We start from the raw sequence: 24,386 nt of genomic DNA, 5'->3' as shown, positions 1-24,386 counted from the left end.
CACATTATTTATGCCAACTACCCCAGACATTTTTCACTTTCCTAAAGCTCAAAATTGCATGCCTCACCTGACATGTTAGAGGCCATTCAACTGGCACCCCCTCCACATTCCTCAGGATTTGAAAAGTCTTCCATCTTCTCCGCTGTTTTCTCTAAAGGCACCTCTCTTCCACCTGATCCCATCCCCTCCAACCTCTTGTAGACTTTGTGCCCATTCCCTGGAGCTTTTTCTTTTTCAAAATACCAGATCCTGGCCCTGGCCGGTTGGCTCAGTGGTAGAGCGTCGGCCTAGCGTGCGGAGGACCCGGGTTCGATTCCCGGCCAAGGCACACAGGAGAAGCGCCCATTTGCTTCTCCACCCCTCCGCCGCGCCTTCCTCTCTGTCTCTCTCTTCCCCTCCCGCAGCCAAGGCTCCATTGGAGCAAAGATGGCCCGGGCGCTGGGGATGGCTCTGTGGCCTCTGCCTCAGGTGCTAGAGTGGCTCTGGTCGCAACATGGCGACGCCCAGGATGGGCAGAGCATCGCCCCCTGGTGGGCAGAGCGTGCCGGGTGGATCCCGGTCAGGCGCATGCGGGAGTCTGTCTGACTGTCTCTCCCTGTTTCCAGCTTCAGAAAAATGCAAAACAAACAAACAAAACAAAAAAAAACCCAGATCCTGAGATCCTCCACCATATATATCACTGAAGTTCCAGCTCCTGCCTGCTGCTATCAGACATCTTAAAAGAGTAGCTGAGTCCCCCTACACCTATATCTACTCTCTATGTCTGAAATTTTACCTTTTCTCTGCTAAACTGTTTTTGTTGTTGTTTGTATTTTTCTGAAGTGAGAAGCGGGGAAACAGAGAGACAGACTCCCTCATGTGCCCGACCGGGATCCACCTGGCATGCCCACCAGGGGGCGATGCTCTGCTGCAACCAGAGCCATTCTAGCGCCTGAGGTGGAGGTCATGGAGCCATCCTCAGAGCCCGGGCCAACTTTGCTCTAATGGAGCTTTGGCTTCAGGAGGGGAAGGGGGAGATAGAGAGAAAGGAGAAGAGGAAGGGTGGAGAAGCGGATGGGCACTTCTCCTGTGTGCCCTGGCCAGGAATCAAACCCGGGACTTCCACACATTGGGCCGACGTTCTACCACTGAGCCAGCCTGCCAGGGCTTGAACTGGTCTTTGACAGTATCGGTGCCTAAGCAGCAAGTCTAACAGCTCCCTCCTGTCCTCCATCCTTGTCTTTTACTCTAGATGCAGTTTATTTACCACCTGACCCTTGAGGTGCTCTCTTTCCTTGACCTCTGAGGCCTTGCTCTACCCTGTTTCTCCTGTGACAGCTTCTTTCCCTTCATTGGGATTCTGGTGACTTACAGCTCATAAATACGAGCAATGCTCCAAGTTCTGTCTTTAGCTGCTTACGTTTGTTTCCTGCTGAATCTCGACTACCAATCTGTGCACAGTCCTATGTCTGCATCCCCAGCCTCCACCCTCACTGGGCTCACCTGCCTTTCAAATTCCAAATATCGTTTAAATCTCTTTCCCACCCAAGTTCCGTATATTATTTAATGATACAACTATTCCCTAGGCACAGTGCTTACTAGGGCCAAGCAGGCAAAGTCAGTGAGTAAGGCTGCCGGAAATGAGTCACTAGGGAGTAGGGGACCAGATGACTTGGCAGACAAATTCAAGCATTTTAAAAACATTGTACAAACTGGCCTGGCCTGTGGTGGCGCAGTGGATAATGAGTCAACCTGGAATGCTGAGCTCGCCAGTTCGAAACCCTGGGCTTACCCGGTCAAGGCACATATGAGAAACTACTACTAGTTAGTGCTTCCTGTTCCTCCACTGCCTTTCTCTCTCTCTCTCTCTCTCTCTCATTCTCCCTCTCAAATCAGTAAATACAAATCTTTAAACAACAACAAAAAACCAACAACATTGTATAAGCTGGCCCTAGTCAGGTAGCTCAGTTGGTTAGAGCAGTGGTCCCCAACCTTTTTTGGGCCACGGACTGGTTTAATGTCAGAAAATATTTTCACAGACCGGCCTTTAGGGTGGGACGGAAAAATGTATCACGTGACCAAGACAAGCGTTAAGAGTGAGTCCTAAACGGATGTAACAGAGGGAATCTGTTCATTTTTTAAAAATAAAACATCGTTCAGACTTAAATATAAATAAAACGAAAATAATGTAAGTTATTTTTTCTTTCTCTGAGGACCGGTACCAAATGGCCCACGGACCGGTACTGGTCCGCAGCCCGGGGGTTGGGGACCACTGGGTTAGAACATTCTCCCAATATGCCAAGTTTGAAGGTTTGATCCCTGGTCAGGGAACGTACAAGAAGCAACCAATGAACACGCAACTAACTGGAACAAATCATTTCTCTCTCTCTCTCTCTTGCAAAAAAAAATAAATAATAAATAAAATAATAATAAATAAGCCCTGACATGATGGCTTGGAGCATTTCCTTAATACTCAGAGGCTGCTGGTTTGATCCCTGATCAGAGCACATACAGGAACAGATTGATGTTTCTGTCTAGCTCTTCCTTCCTCTCTCTCTAAAATCAATCAATAAATTTTTAAAAATAAGTAAGCATTGTACAAGGCAAGAAAAACCCTTTCTACAGTCTGTATCTGGTCATCTGTCCCTGAACTGTCTAATTGGTAACATTAGATTCCCAAATCAGCTCAGTTTCACCCTGAGCAGGTCTTGACCAACTCCATCCTGTCCTTTCCAGTCTTTCTGCCATTCCAGAAAGTTAGACCTTACTGTGTTTTCCCTAAACTTAAGCTGCAATGGACTTTTTTTTTCTTCTTTTTACAGAGACAAAGAGAGAGAGTCAGAGAGAGGGACAGACAGACAGGAACAGAGAGATGAGAAGCATCAATCTTTAGTTTTTCGTTGTGCATTGCGACACCTTAGTTGTACATTGATTGCTTTCTCATATGTGCCTTGACTGCGGGCCTTCAGTAGACCGAGTAACCCCTTGCTCGAGCCAGTGACCTTGGTTCTAAGTTGGTGAGCTTTTGCCCAAACCAGATGAGCCTGCGCTCAAGCTGGCAATCTCGAGGTCTCAAACCTGGGTCCTCGGCATCCCAGTCCGATGCTCTATCCACTGTGCCACCGCCTGGTCAGGCACAACAGACTTTTAAAAAGATTTTATTTATTGATTTTACAGTGAAAGGAGAGAGAGGGTGGGGGAGCAAGAAGTATAGTTGTTTCACTTTAGTTGTTCATTGCTTGCTTGTTGCTTGCCGTATGTGCCTTGACCAGGCAAACCCAGGATTTTTACCTGGTGACCTCAGCATTCCAGGTCAAGCTGCATCCACTGAGCCACCACAGGCCAGGATGTAATGGATTTTTTTTTTTTGAGAGAGAGAAAGACAGACAGACAAGAAAGAAGAGAGATAAGAAGCATTAATTCATAGTTGTAGTACTTTTAGTTGTTCATTGATTGCTTCTCATGTGTGCCTTAACGAGAGACTCCAGCCAAGCCAGTGACCCTTGCTCGAGCCAGTGACCTTGGCTCAAGCCAAGGACCATGGGGTCATGTCTACGGGCCTGTGCTCAAGCTGACAACCGTAGGATTTTGAACCTGGGTCTTTAGCATCAGTGGATAGGCTCTATCCACTGCACCAATGCCTGGTCATGCTGCAATGGATTTTTTCTAACCAAAAAACAACCCAGAAAAAGCAAAATATATGTTAAAGTCAACACCCCTGACTTTAAGTATTAATTAAAAGAATTTTAATAAGTTTTTATTATGCAAATCTAATGATAATGTTCATTACAATGAAGGCCTATTGCACCATACGTTTTTATTCAAATTAACTCTAGCACATTAGTCAAGTAATCAGATTATTAAATTTCATTTATTAACAGGTATTAAATATAGTATGATGTATAGTATTATGGGTAGTATATAATTACAAAGAACCACTCCAGAGTCTCAACCGCATATGAATCAGAGAAATAGCCAATTTCCTTTTAAGTTCCAATGTTGAAGTTCTGATTACAATGTAAAAATCATTATTAAAAAAAAAATAAAAAGCAGGCGGTGCCACAGTGGATAGAGCATCAGATTGAGATTGGAGGACACAGGTTCGAGACCCCGAGACCGCCGGCTTGAGTGCAGGCTCATCTGCACCAGCTTGAGTGCAGGATTGCTGGCTTGGGTAAGGGGTCACTGGGTTTGCCATAGGCCCCCGGTCAAGGCACATATGAGAAAGCAATCAATGAACAGCTAAGGTGTCGCAACAAAGAATTGATGCTTCTCATCTCCCTTCTGGTGCGTCTGTTCCTCCCTGTCCCTCTCTCTGTCTCTGTCACAAAAAAATATAAATAAATAAAAGTTTTAATTTTCTTAATCAGTCAGAAATGAATGAAAACAGCAGATGTAAAGATTCAACACAGCTGGCCCTGGCCGGTTGGCTCAGTGGTAGAGCATCAGCCTGGCGTGCAGGAGTTCCGGGTTCGATTCCCGGCTAGGGCACACAGGAGAGGCGCCCATCTGCTTCTCCACCCCTCCCCCTCTTCTTCCTCTCTGTCTCTCTCTTCCCCTTCCACAGCCAAGGCTTCACTGGAGCAAAGTTGGCCCGGGCACTGAGGATGGCTCCATGACCTCTGCCTCAGGCACTAGAATGGCTCTGGTCGCAACAGAGCAAGGCCCCAGATGGGCAGAGCATCGCCCCCTGGTGGGCATGCCGGGTGGATCCCAGTCGGGCGCATATGGGAGTCTGTCTGACTGCCTCCCCGTTTCCAACTTTAGAAAAAATACAAAAAAAAAAGATTCAAAACAGCTAATGTTACACAATAATACAATGTTTTATAAACATCATTGCAATTACTGATATCCCAGAAATTGGACAATTAAATTGCATTTAATTCAAAAGTCTCATCACTAACTCAAAAACTTAGTCACACTATTTGAGTATATCTTTCTGTTTATTTTATTGATTTTAGAGAGAGTGGAAGGGAGAGAGGGAGAGACAGGACCAGCAAGCTGCTCCTGTGTGTGCCCTGACCGATGATCGAACCGGCAACCTCTGTGCTTCGGGATGATGTTCCAACCAACCAAGCTATCCAGCCAGGGCTTGAGTATTTCTTATAAAGAAAATAAATTGGGCTGATGGGTGGTGGTGCAGTGGATAGAGCATCAACTGCAGATGTAGAGGTACCTGGTTCAAAACCCCAAAGTTGCTGGCTTAAGCACAGGATCATTGATGTGACCCCAAGGTCACTGGCTTGAGCAAGGGGTCACTGGCTCCGCTTGAATCCCCCCACCCCACCCCTGTCAAGGCATGTATGAGAAACGATCGATAAACAACTAAAGTGAAACAACTACGAGTTGATGCTTCCCATCTCTCTCCTCCCCTTCTCTCCCTTCCTGTCTCTCTCTCAAATCATTAAAAAAAAAGAGAGAATGGGAGGCAGGGGCGCCAGGCCCGGGCTCAGGCGCCAGGAGGGCGGGTAGGGACTTGCGCTCCGGCGGGCCCAGCGCTATGACCTTGTTTCACTTTGGGAACTGCTTCACCCTGGCCTACTTCCCCTACTTCATCACCTACAAGTGCAGCGACCTGTCCGAGTACAACAACTTCTGGAAGTGTGTCCAGGCTGGGGTCACCTACCTCTTCGTTCAGCTGTGCAAGATGTTGTTCCTGGCCACTTTCTTTCCCACCTGGGAAGGCGGCATCTATGACTTCATTGGGGAATTCATGAAGGCCAGCATGGATGTGGCAGACCTAGTAGGCCTGAACCTTGTCATGTCCCGAAATGCCGGCAAAGGGGAGTACAAGATCATGGTTGCTGCCATGGGCTGGGCCACCGCGGAGCTCATTATGTCCCGTTGCATCCCACTCTGGGTTGGAGCCCGGGGCATTGAATTTGACTGGAAATACATTCAGATGAGCATTGACTCCAACATCAGTCTGGTTCATTACATCGTCACATCTGCCCAAGTGTGGATGATAACACGCTATGACCTCTACCACACTTTCCGGCCAGCTGTCCTCCTGCTGATGTTCCTCAGCGTCTATAAGGCCTTATCATGGAGACCATCGTCCATCTTTGTTCCCTGGGCAGCTGGATGGCACTTCTGGCCCGAGTAGTAGTGACTGGGCTGCTGGCCCTCAGCACCTGGCCTTGTATGTCGCCGTTGTCAACGTACACTCCTAGGCTTGTCCCAGGCATTCACACACCTTTTTCCTGTCTCCAGATTTTAGTGAAGTAAACGGTATTTGGGGAAAAAAAAAAAAGAGAGAGAGAAAATAAACTGGCGTGGCCATTACAATTACGATGAGGGGCCCTGGCCGGTTGGCTCAGTGGTAGAGCGTTGGCCTGGCGTGCGGAAGTCCCGGGTTCGATTCCCTGCCAGGGCACACAGGAGAAGCACCCATCTGCTTCTCCACCCCTCCCCCTCTCCTTCCTCTCTTTCTCTTACTCTCCCACAGACAAGGCTCCATTGGAGAAAAGATGTCCCGGGCGCTGGGGATGGCTCCATGGCCTCTGCCTCAGGCACTAGACTAGCTCTGGTCACAACAGAGCGATACCCCGGGTAGGCAGAGCATCGCCCCCTGGTGGGCATGCCGGGTGGATCCCGGTCGGGCGCACGTGGGAGTCTGTCTGACTGCTTCCCCGTTTCCAGCTTCAGAAAAAATACAAAAAAACAAACAAAAAAACCCAATTACGATGCGGGTCAATTATTGACCCAGCTTTAAGTTTCAAGAAGGGCAGGGACAAGATGACACAGAAAGCCAAGCTCAATTCAACTGACCAAATATGTTAGCATTTACCATGCACCTGTTCAGAGCTGGATGCTAAGAACACAACGGTAAACAACGTGAGCACATGCTTCTCCTTTCGGGAAGTTCCGGTCTTGTTGAAGATCAGATGAATGAACAGACAATCCTAATAGAGAAGTTCTGAGAACTCTGATAAGTGTCCTATTATAACCTGTCCAGGTTAGAGGGGCCATAAGTAAAACATCTACACTGACCACCAACCCAGGGTTTGAAATCCCTGGGAGACACCCCTGCCTACTACCTACTCAGAGCAGCAGCGTCACAGAAGGAAGGAGTTATTCAAAGGCCTTCCTTCCAACTTTTCACATACTGTACTTACCCTGAACTTTAAGAACTGACCAAGCCTGACCAGGGGGTCATGCTGTGGATAGAGCGTCGGACTGGGATGTGGAGGACCCAGGTTCGAAACCCCGAGGTCACCAGCTTGGGAGTGGGCTCATCTGGTTTGAGCAAAGCTCACCAGCTTGAGCCCAAGGTCGCCAGCTTGAGCAAGGGGTCACTCGGTCTGTTGAAACCCCCCAGTCAAGGCACATATGAGAAATGAACAACTAAAGTGCTGCAACGAAGAACTGATGCTCCTCATCTCTCTCCCTTCTCTCCCTTCTGGTCTGTCTGTCCCTATCTGTCCCTCTCTCTGTCTGCCTCTGTCCAAAAAAAAAAAAAAAAAAAAAAAAAAAAGGAATAATAATAAAAAAGAACTGACCAAAACCAAGCAAGACAGACAATTCAAGGCCTTTTACTCACCTGGTAACCAAGCTCAATATTCTGTTCAGCAATTCAAGTACTTTATTATAAAGATTTTATTTTTTTACTTGAATGCCTTTTGGTTGTGTTTGTTTCACCAAAAAAGCTATCCATGATCAAACTGTTACAACTGATATCATGGTAAAGGTTTGATTCTAAGATGATAGTGCAGTGGATTCTTTTAAACAGATAATTCACGCACAGGTACAAAGAGATTAGCATAAAAAGTAAATCTCCCTCCTTCCTGTGATCCCAGCCATTCAGGTCTCTTCTGTATTTCTTTTGTATTCTTCTGGCCTATGCATTTACAAACTTAAGTACAAAATATCTTTTCCCCTTCCAGCCAAAAAGAAGCCTACTTTATATACAATTAGGCACCTTGTTTTTTTCACTCACAGTACAGTAAGTCCTCACTTAACATCAATAGGATCTACAACTTTAAGCAAAACGATGGATAATGAAACCAATTTTACCATGGGCTAATTGATATAAACAAGACTTTAGTTCCTATGGCATCCCAGCAATGCTAAAATGTTATGATTTCCTCCTCCTCCTCCTTCCTCCTCCTCCTCCTCCTCCTCCTCCTCCTCCTCCTCCTCTCCTCCTCCTCCTCCTCCCTTCCTCCTCCTCCTCCCCTCCTCCTCCTCTCCTCCTCCTCTCCTCCTCCTCCTCCTCCTCCTCCTCCTCCTCCTCCTTCTTCTTCTCCTCCTTCTCCTTCTCCTTCTCCTTCTTCTTTTCCAAGCGAAAGGAGGGGAGATAGAGAGACAGACTCTTGCATGTGCCCCAACCGGATCCACCCGGCAACCCCCGTCTGAGGCCGATGCTCTGCCCATCTGGGGCCATTCTTGCAACTGAGCTATTTTTAGCATCTGGGGTGGAGGCTCCACGGAGCCATCCTCAGTGCCCAGGGCTGATGCACTCAGACCAATCAAGCATGGCTGCATGAAGGGAAGAGAGAGAGACAGAGACAGAGACAGAGACAGAGAGGAGAGGGGGAGGGGTGGAGAAGCAGATGGTGGCTTCTCCTGTGTGCCCTGACTGGGAATCGAATCTGGGACATCCACATGCTGCGCTGATGCTCTACTACTAAGCCAACTGGCCAGGGTCAAAATGTTGTGACTTTGAATGAAAGGACATTAATTTGAGGACTTGCTGTATATTGGAGATCTTCCCATATAAGAACACAGAGTCCTCTCATTCTCTTTAACTGCTGCATAGTATTCTGTTACAAGAAATGTGCCATACTTATTCAACCAGTCTGTGCTGAACATTTAATTGTTTCCAATCTTTAACCATTAGAAAAACACTACAATGAACATCCTTATACATAAATTATATAGTATGAATGCCATATGATCATAGGCTAAGTTTCTAGAAGTGGAATTGTTCAGTCCATAGATAATGAACATTTACAACACTGATAGATCTTATCAAAGTGGCTTCCAAAGAATTTACACACACACTAGCAAGCAATGTCTGAGAGTGCTATTTCTCCACATCCTTATCCACACATCATGCTATCAAGTTTTTGGATCTTTGCCAATCTGATAGTTATAAAATGTTATCTTCCTGTAATAGTAATTGCAATCATCTAACCTGTCTCCCCATCTCTAATTTCTAAAGCATTTTGCATGCAGCTACCGAATTAGTTTTTATAAAGCATGTCACTCCTGGTCTAAAGCCTTCTGAGGTTCCCACGGTCTGCTGGACTCCCTGGCCCGCAAGACAAGCTCCACCACCATCTGCTCTCAGCCTCCTGTTCCTACATGATGTTTCACTGTTTCCTCACACACACTTCATGCTCCAACTAGTGTGAACTAATACCCATTAATCAAACACACTGTATCAGTCAGGAACTTGGCAGGAAACAGATGGTGCACTCAAACTGGATAATTTGAGAAGAGCTTAATACAAGAGTTATTTACAAAGCTGTGGGCAGGGTTTAGAAAAAGCAATGAGATGGTACAACACCTGTTATGCTAGTAGACCAAGTCCGGAAGAGGGTAAAACAATAATATACCAGAGTTTATTCTAGGAAGAACTGAATAGCCTGACTTTGGAAAAATGACTGATTCAATTTATCACATTAAGAGATAAAGGGGAGCCTGACCAGGCAGTGCCGCAGTGGATAGAGCAACGGACTGGGATGTGGTGGACCCAGGTTCGAGACCCCGAGGTCGCCAGCTTGAGCGCGGGCTCATTAGGTTTGAGCAAGACTCACCAGCTTGGATCCAAGCTCGCTGGCTTGAGCAAGGGTCACTCAGTCTGTTGTAGCCCCTGGTCAAGGCACATATGAGAAATCAATCAATGAACAACTAAGGAGCCGCAATGAAGAATTGATGTTTCTCATCTCTCTCCCTTCCTGTCTGTCTGTCTCTATCTGTCCCTCTCTCTGACTCTCTCTGTCTCTGCCACACACAAAAAAAGAGAAAAAGGGCAAAATCCATATGATTATTTCTTTTTAACCGAGAGATTGCGAGAGGGACAAACAAACAGGAAGGGAAGGAGAGAGATGAGAAGCATCAACTCATAGTTGCAGCCCCTTAGTTGTTCATTGATTGCTTTCTTTTTTTTTTCTTTTTTGTATTTTTCTGAAGTTGGAAACGAGGAGGCAGTCAGACAGACTCCCGCATGTGCCTGACCAGGATCCACCCGGCATGCCCACCAGGGGGCGATGCTCTGCCCATTTGGGGTGTCGCTCTGTTGCATCCAGAGCCATTCTAGCACCTGAGGCAGAGGCCACAGAGCCATCCGCAGCGCCCGGGCAAACTTTGCTCCAATGGAGCCTTGGCTGCGGGAGGGGAAAGAGAGACAGAGAGGAAGGAGGGGGGGGGAGTGGAGAAGCAGATGGGAGCTTCTCCTCTGTGCCCTGGCCGGGAATCAAACCCGGGACTTCTGCACACCAGGCCGACGCTCTACCACTGAGCCAACCGGCCAGGGCCTTGATTGCTTTCTTTATTTTTTTTTAAATTTATTTTATTTATTTATTCATTTTTAGAGAGGAGAGAGAGAGAGGGAGAGAGTGAGACAGGGAGAGAGAGGAGAGAGAGAGACAGAGAGAAGGGGGGAGGAGCTGGAAGCATCAACTCCCATATGTGCCTTGCCCAGGCAAGCCCAGGGTTTTGAACCGGCGACCTCAGCATTTCCAGGTCGACGCTTTATCCACTGCGCCACCACAGGTCAGGCTTGATTGCTTTCTTATATGTGTCTTGACTGGGGGGCTCCAGCCGAGCCAGTGACCCCTTGCTCCAGCCAGCGACCTTGGACTTCAAGCCAATGACCGTTGGGTTCAAACCAATGACCATTGGGTCATGTCTATGATTCCATGCTCAAGTTGGTGACCCTGTACTCAAGTGGGTGAGCCTGCACTCAAGCTGGTGACCTTGGGGTTTTGAACCTGGGTCCTCAGCATCTCAGGCCAACGCTCTATCCACTGTGCCACCACCTGGTCAGGCCATATGATTATCTTAATAGAGGTTGAATAAGCCTTCTATAAAATTCAGATTCTATTTATGAGAACATACTTTTTGCAAAATAGGAGTAGAAGGAAACTTCTTTTTTTTTTTTTTTTTTTTTTTGTATTTTTCTGAAGCTGGAAATGGGGAGAGACAGACAGACTCCCGCATACGCCCGACCGGGATCCACCCGGCACGCCCACCAGGGGCGACGCTCTGCCCACCAGGGGGCGATGCTCTGCCCCTCCAGGGCGTTGCTCTGCCGTGACCAGAGCCACTCCAGTGCCTGGGCAGAGGCCAAGGAGCCATCCCCAGCGCCCGGGCCATCTTTGCTCCAATGGAGCCTTGGCTGTGGGAGGGGAAGAGAGAGACAGAGAGGAAGGAAGGGGGGGGTGGAGAAGCAAACGGGTGCTTCTCCTGTGTGCCCTGGCCGGGAATCGAACCCAGGTCCCCCGCATGCCAGGCCGACACTCTACCGCTGAGCCAACCGGCCAGGGCCAGAAGGAAACTTCTTTAATCTAGTAGGGCATCTGCTAAAAAACTATAGCAACCATGATATTTAATGGTGAATCATTTAGAAGTTAAGGTCAAGCCTGACCAGCTGATGGCACAGTGGATAGTGCATCGGCCTGGGACCCTGAGGACCCAGGTTTGAAACCCCGAGGTCGCCAGCGTGAGCTCACTGTCTTGAGCATAGCATCATCAACATGATCCCAAGGTCGCTGGCTTGAGCAAGGGGGTCACTGGCTAAGCTTGAGCCCCCTGGGTCAAGACACATATAAAGAAGCAATCAATGAACCACTAAAGTGAGGCAACTATAAGTTGATGCTTCTCATCTCTCTCTTCCAGTTTCTCACTCAAAAACACAGTTTTTTTTAAATGGGCAAAGACTAGTACATACATTTTGCAGAGGAAGCACAAATGGCAAATAAATTTATGAAAAGATACACAAACTCATTAGTGACCAGGGAAATGCAAATTAAGGCCACAATTAAAACCAAGGAAACAAACATTAAGAAATCTGATTCAGTCTGACCTGTGGTGGCACAGTGGATCAAGTGTTGACCTGGGACGCTGAGGATGCCGGTTCAAAACCGTGGCTTGCCTGGTCAAGGCACATATGGAAGTTGATGCTTCCTGCTCCTCCTCCTCTCTCTTTTTCTCTCTTTCCTCCCTCTCTAAAATGAATAAATAAAATCTTTAAAAAAAAATCTGATTCAATAGTAAGAGCTGGAGAGGCTGTGGATCATATATTCACTGCTAGTGGGAGTCCTAACTGGGCTGATGACCTTAGCAAATGTTTCGGCATTACCCCATGAAGATGAGGGTTCACATTCTCTGTTTCTCAGCAGCTCCGCCCTTGGGCTTATACCCCGGAGAAATGACTGCCCAGCACGAGATGTATAAAATAGTGCATGTAGCTCTGTTCATAAAAGCAACATTAGAAATCATTTTTTATTATTTTTAACATTTTTATTTTATTTTATTTTATTTTGTATTTTTCTGAAGCTGGAAATGGGGAGAGACAGACAGACTCCCGCATGCGCCCGACCGGGATCCACCCGGCACGCCCACCAGGGGCCACGCTCTGCCCACCAGGGGGCGATGCTCTGCCCCTCCGGGGCGTCGCTCTGCCGAGACCAGAGCCACTCTAGCGCCTGGGGCAGAGGCCAAGGAGCCATCCCCAGCGCCCGGGCCATCTTTGCTCTAATGGAGCCTTGGCTGCGGGAGGGGAAGAGAGAGACAGAGAAGAAGGAGGGGTGGGGGTGGAGAAGCAAATGGGCGCCTCTCCTATGTGCCCTGGCCGGGAATCGAACCAGGGTCCCCCGCACGCGAGGCCGATGCTCTACCGCTGAGCCAACCGGCCAGGGCCTAGAAATCACTTTTTAAAACCTACTGGAAGTGATCCGGATGACAGGAAGATGGATCACATGCAGTATGCTCTATAGGTGAAAGGGAGCTGTAGCTACAGGCAGCGTTTCTAAATCTTAACACACAATGTTGAGTGAAAAGGAGAAGGTCCTGAAGACTATGCGTGTGATTCAATTCTGTGAATCCTGAATCTCAAAAAACAAGCAAAAATATATGTGTGAGAAAACACTACATGATTTTTTTGTTGTGGGGTTATTTTTTGTTTTTTGTTTTTGCAAGAGGATAGAAACAGAGAAACAGACAGATAAAAAAGGATAGAGATGAGAAGTACCAACTCATAGTTGCAGTATTTTAGTTGTTCATCGATTGCTTCTTGTATGTTCCTTGACCAGGGGGCTCCAGCTGTGACCCCTTGCTCAATCCAGCAACCTTGCGCTCAAGCCAGCGACCACGGGGTCATGTCTATGATCCCACGCTCAAGCTGGCAACCTCGGGGTTTTGAACCTGGGTCCTCAGCGTCCCAGGTCGATGCTGTACCACTGCGCCACCACTGCACAGGCCTACATGATTTCTATGTGAAAAGAAAAGCTAAGGGCCTGACCTGTGGTGATGCAGTGGAGGGGGCATCGACCTGGAATGCTGGCCCTGGGCTTGCCTGGTCAAGGCACGAAGGATAAGGAAACTAAAGTGAAGCAACTATGAGTTGATACATCTCGCTCCCTCTGCCCTCTGTCAAATCAAGAAATAAATCTTAAAAGAAAAAAGGCTAAGGTATTCAGAGTAATGGCTACATTAGGCTACCATAACAAAATACCACACGTTGGGTGGCTTAACTTCAGAAATTTATTTTCTCACAGTTCTAGAGGCTGAAAGTCCAAGAACAAGGTGTCCGCTGACTTGGTTTCTGGTAAAAGCTCTTCCTGCTATGACCTCACATGGCCTTTCCTTAGGCAGGGGTCCCCAAACTACGGCCCGCGGGCCACATGCAGCCCCCTGAGGCCATTTATCCGGCCCCCACCGCACATCCGGAAGGGGCACCTCTTTCATGGGTTGTCAGTGAGAGGGGCATAGTTCCTATTGAAATACTGGTCAGTTTGTTGATTTAAATTTACTTGGTCTTTATTTTATTTTATTTTATTTTATTTTATTTTATTTTTTTATTTTTTTTATTTTTTATTTTTTTTGCATTTTTCTGAAGCTGGAAACAGGGAGAGACAGTCAGACAGACTCCCGCATGCGCCCGACCGGGATCCACCCGGCACGCCCACCAGGGGCGACGCTCTGCCCACCAGGGGGCGATGCTCTGCCCATCCTGGGCGTCGCCATGTTGCGACCCTCCTGGGCGTCGCCATGTTGCGACCAGAGCCACTCTAGCGCCTGGGGCAGAGGCCACAGAGCCATCCCCAGCGCCCGGGCCATCTTTGCTCCAATGGAGCCTTGGCTGCGGGAGGGGAAGAGAGAGACAGAGAGGAAGGCGCGGCGGAGGGTTGGAGAAGCAAATGGGCGCTTCTCCTATGTGCCCTGGCCGGGAATCGAACCCGGGTCCTCCGCACGCTAGGCCGACGCTCTACCGCTGAGCCAACCGGCCAGGGCTGGTCTTTATTTTAAACATTGTATTTGTTCCCGTTTTGTTTTTGTTTTTTTACTTTAAAATAAGATATGTGCAGTGTGCATAGGGATTTATTCATAGTTTTTTTTTATAGTCTGGCCCTCCAACGGTCTGAGGGACAGTGAACTAGCCCCCTGTGTAAAAAGTTTGGGGAATCCTGGCTTAGAGTCTGCTCCCAGAAACCTCTGTTGTCTCTTCCTCTTTGAATCAGATTAGAGCCCACACTTAGGACTTTAACCTTAATTACCTTCCTATAGTTAATAAATACAGTCACTTTGAGGGTTAGGGCTTCACTTATGAATTTGGGGGAACATAGTCTATAGTAGAGAGGAATGTGATAGGAAAAATTATATGTGTAGGTGCAAGTTGGGTGTTGAGTGAATAATTTATTACAATGATTTATAACATATTATGTATATTCTTTGTATCAAAACTTATACTGTGTATATATATTTTTTTAAATTTTTTATTTATTCATTTTAGAGAGGAGAGGGACAGAGAGAGAGAGAGAGAGAGAGGAGACAGAGAGTGAGAAGGGGGGAGGAGCTGGAAGCATCAACTCCCATATGTAACTTGACCAGGCAAGCCCAGGGTTTCGAACCGGCGACCTCAGCATTTCCAGGTTGATGCTTTATCCACTGCGCCACCACAGGTCAGGCCTATATATATATATATATATTTTTTTTTTAACATTTTTTTTTCTGAAGTGAGAAGGGTCCGGGGGAGGCAGACAGACAGACTCCTGCATGCTTCTGACTGGGATCCACCCAATATGTCCATCAGGGGGCGATGCTCTGCCCATCTGGGGCATTGCTCTGTTGCAACCAGAGCCATTCTAGCACCTGAGGCAGAGGCCATGGAGCCATCCTCAGCACCCGGGCCAACTTTGCTCCAATGGAGCCCTGGCTGTGGGATAGGAAGAGAGAGACAGAGAGGAAGAAGAGGGGGAGGGGTGGAGAAGTAGATGGGCGCTTCTCCTGTGTGCTCTGGCTGGGAATCGAACCCGGGACTCCTACACGCCAGGCCGACGCTCTACTGCTGAGCCAACTGGCCAGGGTCACTCAAAACTTATATTTAAAAATAAAAAAATGAATGAAGAGCTGTGTGTATTTGTTGATGATCAAACTACACATTTATGATTTGTGGGCTTTTCTGTAAGTAAAAAAGTTTTAAGGCCTGACCAGGTGGTGGCGCAGTCGGACTGGGATGCGGAAGGACCCAGGTTCGAGACCCCAAGGTCGCCAGCTTGAGCGCAGGCTCATCTGGCTTGAGCAAAGAGCTCACCAGCTTGGATCCAAGGTCGCTGGCTCCAGCAGGGGGTTACTCGGTCTGCTGAAGGCCCACGGTCAAGGCACATGTGAGAAAGCAATCAATGAACAACTAAGAAGTCGCAACGCACAACGAGAAACTGATGATTGATGCTTCTCATCTCTCTCCGTTCCTGTCTGTCTGTCCCTGTCTATCTCTGCCTCTGTAAAAAAAAAAATAAATAAATAAATAAAAATAAAAAATTAAAAAAAAAAGTTTTAAAAGTAATGTTTGGGGAGGAAAGCAGGAGCAACATGAATACTAACCATATGATTCTATTTATGTCAAGTTCACAACTATGCAAAACTAAGCAATATATTGTTTAAGCATATCTTCATAGGTGGTAACCCTCAAGAAAATCAAGAGAAGGATAAATACCAAGTTTAGGTTACCTCTGGGAGAAAGAGGCGGGCACCCAGGCTGTTCCCCTGGTACTGGTGGTGGTCTACTTCGTATGCTGTCCGTCTGAGCATTATTCGTTATATTCTTTATGTATGACATATTTATCAAAAAAAATGGGGAAAAAGAACAAAGGAAGGAGGAAAAACAGTAGAGGGTAAAGGGAAGCTAGTATAACAATCAAGGGGGAGAGGTTAAGGAAACAAAAGTCATTTAATTATTTAAAGAGCCAGCCTATGCCTCATTCTTCCTCGGGTGAGAGGTCCAGAGACAAGATCTCTTGTGTTTCTTTATCTTATTTTATTATTTATTTATTTATTTATATTTATTTTTTTTGTGACAGAGACAGGAAGAGACAGAGAGAGGGACAGATAGGGACAGATAGACAGGAAAGGAGAGAGATGAGAAGCAACAATTCCTCATTATGGCACCTTAGTTGTTCATTGATTGCTTTCTCATATGTGCCTTGACTGGGGGGCTACAGCAGACCGAGTGACCCTTTGCTCAAGCCAGTGACCTTGAGCTCAAGCTGGTGACCTTGGAGTTTTGAACCTGGATTCTCCGCGTCCCAGTCTGACACTCTATCCACTGTGCCACTACCCGGTCAGGCCTATCTTATTTTATTTTTAAAAATTTTCCATTGATTGTGTGTGTGTGAGAGAGAGAGAGAAAAAGAGAGAGAGAGAACGAGGGAGGGAGAGAAGAAGGGAGACAAAGAGAAAGCATCAACTCATTATTCCAGTTAGTTGTTCGGTTTAGTCGCGCATTCATTGCTTGCTTCTTGTAGGTGCCCCGACGAGAGATTGAACCTGTAACCTCGGTACTCTGGGATGACACTTTATCCACCGAGCCACCTGTTCAGGGCCTCTTTATTTCATTTTATTTTATTATTTTTGTCAGTATGTTTTTAATGTTTATTTATTGATTTTAGCAAGAAAGTAAGGGAAAGAGAGACAGAAACATTGATCTGTTTGTGCATGTGCCCTAACCAGGGATCGGACTGGCAACCTCCAAGCCTTGGGACAATGCTCCAACCAATGGAGCTATCGGGTCAGGGCTTCATTTTAATTTTTAAAATATTTTGTTTATGGATTTTAGAGAAAGGAGAGAAAGAGAGAGAAAGGCAATGGGAACGGGGGGGTGGGGTGGGGGGTGGGGAGGAGCAGGAAGCATCAACTTGTAGTTGCTTCTTGCGTGTGCCTTGCCCTGACAAGCTGGGGATTTTGAACCAGCGACCTCAGCAATCCAGATAGACGCTCTAGCCACTGCGCCACCCTAGGTCAGGCGGGCCTCTCCATTTTTCAAAAAAGTGTATCATTTCATTTTTTTTTTTTTCATTTTTTTTTTTTTTTCATTTTTCTGAAGCTGGAAACAGGGAGAGACAGTCAGACAGACTCCCGCATGCGCCCGACCGGGATCCACCCGGCACGCCCACCAGGGGCGACGCTCTGCCCACCAGGGGGCGATGCTCTGCCCATCCTGGGCGTCACCATGTTGCGACCAGAGCCACTCTAGCGCCTGAGGCAGAGGCCACAGAGCCATCCCCAGCACCCGGGCCATCTTTGCTCCAATGGAGCCTTGGCTGCGGGAGGGGAAGAGAGAGACAGAGAGGAAAGCGCGGCGGAGGGGTGGAGAAGCAAATGGGCGCTTCTCCTGTGTGCCCTGGCCGGGAATCGAACCCGGGTCCTCCGCACGCTAGGCCGACGCTCTACCGCTGAGCCAACCGGCCAGGGCCCATTTCATTATTTTTAAAAGCATTTTAATGTTTCAGTATTTTTTTTAAATTAATTTATTTTTTACAGAAACAGAGAGTGAGTCAGAGAGAGGGATAGACAGGGACAGACAGACAGGAATGAAGAGAGATGAGAAGCATCAATCATTAGTTTTTCATTGTGCGTCGCACCACCCTAGTTGTTCATTGATTGCTTTCTCTTATGTGCCTTGACTGTGGGGCTACACAGACCGAGTAACCCCTTGCTGGAGCCAGCGACCTCGGGTTCAAGCTGGTGGGATTTTGCTCAAACCAGATGAGCCCGCGCTTAAGCTGGCAAGCTTGGGGTCTCAAACCTGGGTCCTCTGCATCCCAGTCTGATGCTCTATCCACTGCACCACCGCCTGGTCAGGCTCATTATTTTTATTTCATTATTATATTAACATTAAATAAATTTATAAAGGAAAGCAAATTATCCCTAATTCCATTAACTTATTCTATTAAATCTGTAGCTGATTTACTAGACTATCCTCCACGGGTCCAGTGAGGGAGGGAACCCGCTGTCCGCAGCCTCCACCAGAGGTTCCTTAGTCCTTCCTCGACGGTCCACTTTTCTCTGCTTGTTGCTCACCACATTCTGCCTTGCTTCATACTCGAAAGGTTTGGCCAGAGACATTTCTGATGTGTCTGTTTGTTCTCTTCTACCTTTTTAGATAAGGTAACATCTTCAAGGGTTCGATCTTGACCGGCGAACTTCCCCTTTTGCCTTCACTGAGGCCATTCTATTTCTGGCCGCCAGGGGGAACCCACCGATTTACCACAGCGCAACTCTGCCCCCTCCAGGTCATTTAGGGAGAATGAAGTCCTTGATTAATCCGGTTTATCCTCATAGAACTATTTTTCAATTTTTGTTTTCAGTTTTTACATAAAATCTTTCTTTCTTTTCTCCTCTCTCATTTTCTGTTGTCCACATTTATCTCCTAAGAGGTTCTCTGGGATAGATTCTCAGTTGTTATATGCCTTTTCTCTAAGTTGGCTTCAGATTTTGTGTATATGAGGTAGGAGTCGGGTGGTATGTCTTTTTTTTTTTTTTAGAAAATTAAATTTAACAGGGAGACATTGATCAACCAGAGTACATAGCTTTCAGGTGAACATCTCTATAGCATTTTATTTGTTGATTGTGTTGTGTGCCTATCACCCAAAATCCAATAATTTTCTGTCACCATATATTTGTCCCTCTTTACTACCTTTCCCCATCCCCTCCCCCACTTCCTCCTCCCTTTGGTAACCACTTCACTTTTATCTGTGTCCATGAGTCTCATTTTCATATCCCACCTATGTGTGAAATCATATAGTTCTTAGCTTTCTCTGATTTACTTATTTTACTTAGTATATATAATATTCTCAAGGTCCACCCATGTTTGTTCTAAATGGTAATATGTCATCATTTCTTATGGCTGAGTAGTATTCCATTGTATAGATGTATCACTTCTTCTTTATCCAATCCTCTATCGAGGGACACTTTGGTTGTTGTCTTGGCCACTGCGAATAATGCTGCAATGAACATAGGAGTGCACATGTCTTTGAGTACCAATGTTTTTAAGCTTTTTGGGTAGATATCCAGTAGAGGGATTGCTGGGTCATATGGTAGTTCTAGTCTTCATGTTTTGTTTTGTTTTGTTTTTTTTACAATAATTTTTTTAAATTTTTTTATTTATTCATTTTTAGAGAGGAGAGAGAGAGGGAGAGAGAGAGAAACAGAGAGAGAGAAGGGGGGAGGAGCTGGAAGCATCAACTCCCATATGTGCCTTGACCAGGCAAGCCCAGGTTTCGAACCCGCGACCTCAGCATTTCCAGGTCGACACTTTATCCACTGCGCCACCACAGGTCAGGCTAGTCTTCATGTTTTGAGGAACCACCATACTTTCTTATATAATGGTTGTACCAGTCTACATTCCCACCAGCAGTGAATGAGGGTTCCTTTTTCTTCACAGACTCTCTAACACTTGTTATTACCTGTCTTGTTGATAACAGCCAATCTCACAGGTGTGAAGTAGTATCTCATTGTGAGTTTTGATTTGCATTTCTCTAATAGCTAGTGAAGATAAGCATCTTTTCATGTATTTATTTGTTGTTTGTATGTCTTCATAAGAGAAGTGTCTATTCAGGTCCTCTCTGCATTTATTAATTGGGTGTTCACTTGTTTGTTGCTGAGCTTTGTCAGTTCTTTATATAGTTTGGATATGAACACCTTACCGCGGTTGTTGTGTACAAATATCCTCTCCCATTTGGTTGGCTGCCTTTTCGTTTTGTTGTTGGTTTCTTCTGCTGTGCAGAAGCTTTTTAGTTTGATATAGTCCCATTCATTTACATTTGCCTTTACTTCCCTTGCTTGTGGGATCATATTCATAAAATGTTCTCTATGGCCAAGGTCCATAAGTTTAGTCCTATGTTTTCTTCTATGTAATTTATTGTTTCAGATCTTTTTTTTTTTTTGAAGATTTTTATTAATTTTTAGAGAGAGAGAAGGGGGTGTGAGAGGAGTGGGAAGCATCAACTTGTATTAGTTACATCCTCTACGTGCCCTGACCGGGCAAGCCCTGGGTTTCCAGCTGGCGACCTCAGCATTTCATTTACCTACTGCACCACCACAGATGTTGCTACTGTTTCAGATCTTATATTTAGGTCTTTAATCCATTTTGAATTAACTTTTGCGCATGGGGACAAGGTGTAGTTAAGTTTCATTCTTTTGCATGTGGCTTTCCAATTTTCCCAGCACCATTTATTGATGAGGCTTTCTTTTCTCCATTGTGTGTTTTTGGCTCCTTTGTTGAAGATTATTTGTCCATATACATGTGGTTTATTTCTGGGCTCTCGATTCTGAATCTGGTCATACTTCTAAACATCTTTTTTGGGGAAAAAAACTCCATAACCATACTACATTTTTCTTCAATGTCTTTGATGGTGAAGAGTTAAAATCCTTTGAAAGTCTAAAGCTACTGGAAACCAAGTCTTGGCTATAAGAGAGAAGAGTGAACACAATAAAATAACAAGACTGATTTCCCCATATGGCTCAGAACTGGCCTTAGAGATCACTTTCAAACTGGAGTCCAAACTGGGGTTGGGCAATGGAGTAAGAATTTCTTTAACACGATCCTTTTTCCTTTCTGTCTGTCCACTCCCTTCCTTAATCATTAAGTTCTTAAGATATCAGATTCTGGTTAGCATCAAACTGTCTTAAGAACAAAGACTCAGGTCTGTTGACCAAAGAAGCAGAGTTTTGGTAAACTAAAGATAACATCTTGACTTCAGTAATGTTTGAACCCCAAGTCCATGAAACCAGAATGATACTACAGAACACACCCTCATGAACACAGACAGAACAATACCATGGCTGAAATCAGGACCTGATACAATGATCAACTATTTCTTACCCTGGTCACAACCAATCAGTAGAGCCCACAATCCCAACTCCTTCAGCCACCCATGATTAATAATTTCCCCCTATATAACCATTGGAAGCCACTGATGGCCCAGTCTTTGAGCACCAGCTTACCTGTGACTCAGGCTTGGCACCATTACCTCAACTAATAAACTCTTACTTTCTTGGCTGAAAACTCCTGTTCACTTCTGATTGGACTTTGATGTGTGTAGGCAAACAGACTGTTAGTGCAGTAGCACATTGGAGAAAAAATAATCACAGATTCTATTGCTTTATTCTCATATCTCTATCTGCAGAGAAATACTCCTTTGATTTTACTTAGTGATTTGGAGATCTTAAAGAGGAGTGTGCTGGTGCTGAATATAGAAGAACCGATGCACATAAAGGAAAAAAGGAGACTTGACCCATTTACTGCCTTGAGCTCATGAGCCTCTGATTCTAATCATGAAGCATTCTTTGGTATTAGGTGGACATGAATTTGAGGACAAGATTGATTTGTCATTAAACTCCTTGTGCTTATGCACAAGCTGTTCTGAGAAGTGGAATTGCTGAATCATTGGGAATGTGCATTTTATTTTATATTTTGGGGAACGTGTATTTTAAATTTTAACAGAGATAGATAAATCATTCTCCCAAAAGGCTATAAAAAGTTTACAATCTAAAGAAAACAACCCAATTAAAAAGCAGGCAAAAGTGCTGGACAGACACCTCACCAAGGAAGATATATACATGACTGATAAGTGTATGAAAAGATGCTCCATATCATATAGCATTAGGGAAATTCAATTAAAGTGAGATACTACTACACATCTATTAAAATGGCTAAAACCCAGAACACTGACAACACCAAGTGCTGACGAGAGTGTAGAGCAACAGGACCTCTCATTCACAGCCTGTGGGACTGCTACATAGTATGTCGCTTTGGAACAGAGTTTGCCAGTTTCTTACTAAGCTGACCATAGTCTTACCATATAATCCAGCAATTATGTTCTTAGGTAATTCACACAAAAACTCACACACAAATGTTTATAGCAGCTTCATTTATAATTGCCAAAAATTGGAATCAAACCAAGATGCCCTTGAGTAGGTGAGTGGGTAAATGAACAGTGGAACATCCATATAGTGGAATACCATTCAGTGGAAAAGTAGAAATGAGCTAGGAAGCCACAAAAAGACATGGAGAACAATTAAGTACATGTTGCCAAGGGAAAGAAACAAGTCTGAGAATACTTTATGATTTTATCTAAAGGACATTCTGGGAAAGGCAAAATTATGGAAATAGTGGATGCCTAGGGCTGAGCAGGGAGAGGAGGAATAAGTGGAACGCAGGAATTATTATTAGATAAGTGAAACTATTCTGTATGACACTGTATATATGATAATGGCGGATACATGAAATTATGCATTTGGAAAAACCCATAGAACCATACAACACAAAGCGTTAATCCTAATGTAACTTTGTGCTTTAGTTAATAGTGATAACAATATATAAATATTGGCTCATCAGTTGTAACAAATGTACCATGCCACCGCTAAATAGGGAAAAGGAGTATATGGAAACTCTGTACTTTCTGTTCAGTTTATTTTTGGAAATCTAGATCTGCTTTATAGAATAAAATTTAGGCCCTGGTTGGATAGTTCAGTTGGTTAGAGTGCGATCCCTGGTCAGGGCACACACGAGAAGCAACCAATGAATGCACAGCTATGTGGAACAACAAATGAATCCTTCTGTCTCTCTCTCTCTCTTCCTCTCTGTCTCTCTAAAATCAATCAATAAAAAGGAAAGTTTATTAATTAAAATAATAATAAAAAATGTACAGATTACCCTGGCCAGGTGGCTCAGTGGATAAAGCATCATTCTGGTGCACCGAGGTTGTGGGTTCGATCCCTAGTCAGGGCATGTACATGAAGCAATCAATGAGTGCACAGCTGGATGGGACAACTAAGGGGACTGGCGAGTTGATGCTCCTCTCTCCCTCTCTCCTTCCCTCTTAAATCAAAGGAAAAGAACTTTTAAAAATTACAGACGCGGCCTGACCTGTGGTGGCGCAGTGGGATAAAGCGTCGACCTGGAACACTGAGGTCGCCGGTTCGAAACCTTGGGCTTGCCTGGTCAAGGCACATATGGGAGTTGATGCTTCCAGCTCCTCGCCCCTTCTCTCTCTCTGTCTCTCTCTCTCCCTCTCTCTCTCTCCTCTCTAAAAATGAATAAAAAAAAAAAAGAAAAAAAAATTATAGACGCAGCCTGACCAGGTGGTGGCTCAGTGGATAGAGCGTCAGACTGGGGTGCTGAGGGCCCAGTTTCAAGACCCCGAGGTCACCAGCTTGAGTGCAGGCTCATCTGGTTTGAGCAAAAGTTCACCAGCTTGGCCCTGGCCGATTGGCTCAGCGGTAGAGTGTCGGCCTGGCGTGCGGGGGGCTCAGGTTCGATTCCCGGCCAGGGCACATAGGAGAAGCACCCATTTGCTTCTCCATCACCCCCCCTCCTTCCTCTCTGTCTCTCTCTTCCCCTCCCGCAGCCAAGGCTCTATTGGAGCAAAGATGGCCCGGGCGCTGGGGATGGCTCCTTGGCCTCTGCCCCAGGCGCTAGAGTGGCTCTGGTCGCGGCAGAGCGACGCCCCGGAGGGGCAGAGCATCGCCCCCTGGTGGGCAGAGCCTCGCCCCTGGTGGGCATGCCGGGTGGATCCCGGTCGGGCGCATGCGGGAGTCTGTCTGACTGTCTCTCCCTGTTTCCAGCTTCAGAAAAATACAAAAAAAAAAAAAGCTCACCAGCTTGAACCCAAGGTCACTGGCTTGAGCAAGGGGTTACTTGGTCTGCTGAAGACCCGCGGTCAAGCACATATAAGAAAGCAATCAATGAACAACTAAGGTGTCACAATGAGCAATGAAAAACTAATGTTGATGCTTCTCATATCTCCATTCCTGTCTGTCTGTCCCTGTCTATCCCTCTCTCTGATCTCTCTCTGTCTCTGTAAAAAAAAAAAGGAAAAAAAAATTACAGATGCAGTAAGAGTCTGTATACTATCTATATATCTTCCTTTATACTATCATTGTTTACAGTGTTTTGT

The 24,386-nt window shown here is 45.8% G+C and overlaps 1 protein-coding gene, 1 non-coding gene and 1 pseudogene across 2 annotated transcripts in view; 1 reads left to right on the top strand and 2 right to left on the bottom strand.

The window, feature by feature from the left end:
- The window catches only part of BICRAL (BICRA like chromatin remodeling complex associated protein), a 215,157-nt gene that overhangs the window by 113,331 nt on the left and 77,440 nt on the right, over positions 1–24,386 (bottom strand). The window lies entirely within an intron of this gene.
- LOC136319814 (BOS complex subunit TMEM147 pseudogene) lies at positions 5,478–6,199 on the top strand (annotated as a pseudogene).
- TRNAA-CGC (transfer RNA alanine (anticodon CGC)) lies at positions 12,774–12,849 on the bottom strand. The gene has a single exon. It is a non-coding gene; the product is annotated as a tRNA-Ala (tRNA).

The sequence above is a fragment of the Saccopteryx bilineata genome, chromosome 1 (genome assembly GCF_036850765.1).
Source record: "Saccopteryx bilineata isolate mSacBil1 chromosome 1, mSacBil1_pri_phased_curated, whole genome shotgun sequence".
NCBI lineage: Eukaryota > Metazoa > Chordata > Mammalia > Chiroptera > Emballonuridae > Saccopteryx > Saccopteryx bilineata.
The sequence above is the reverse complement of the archived record's forward strand: the minus strand, read 5'-3'. Positions and strand labels throughout refer to the sequence as shown.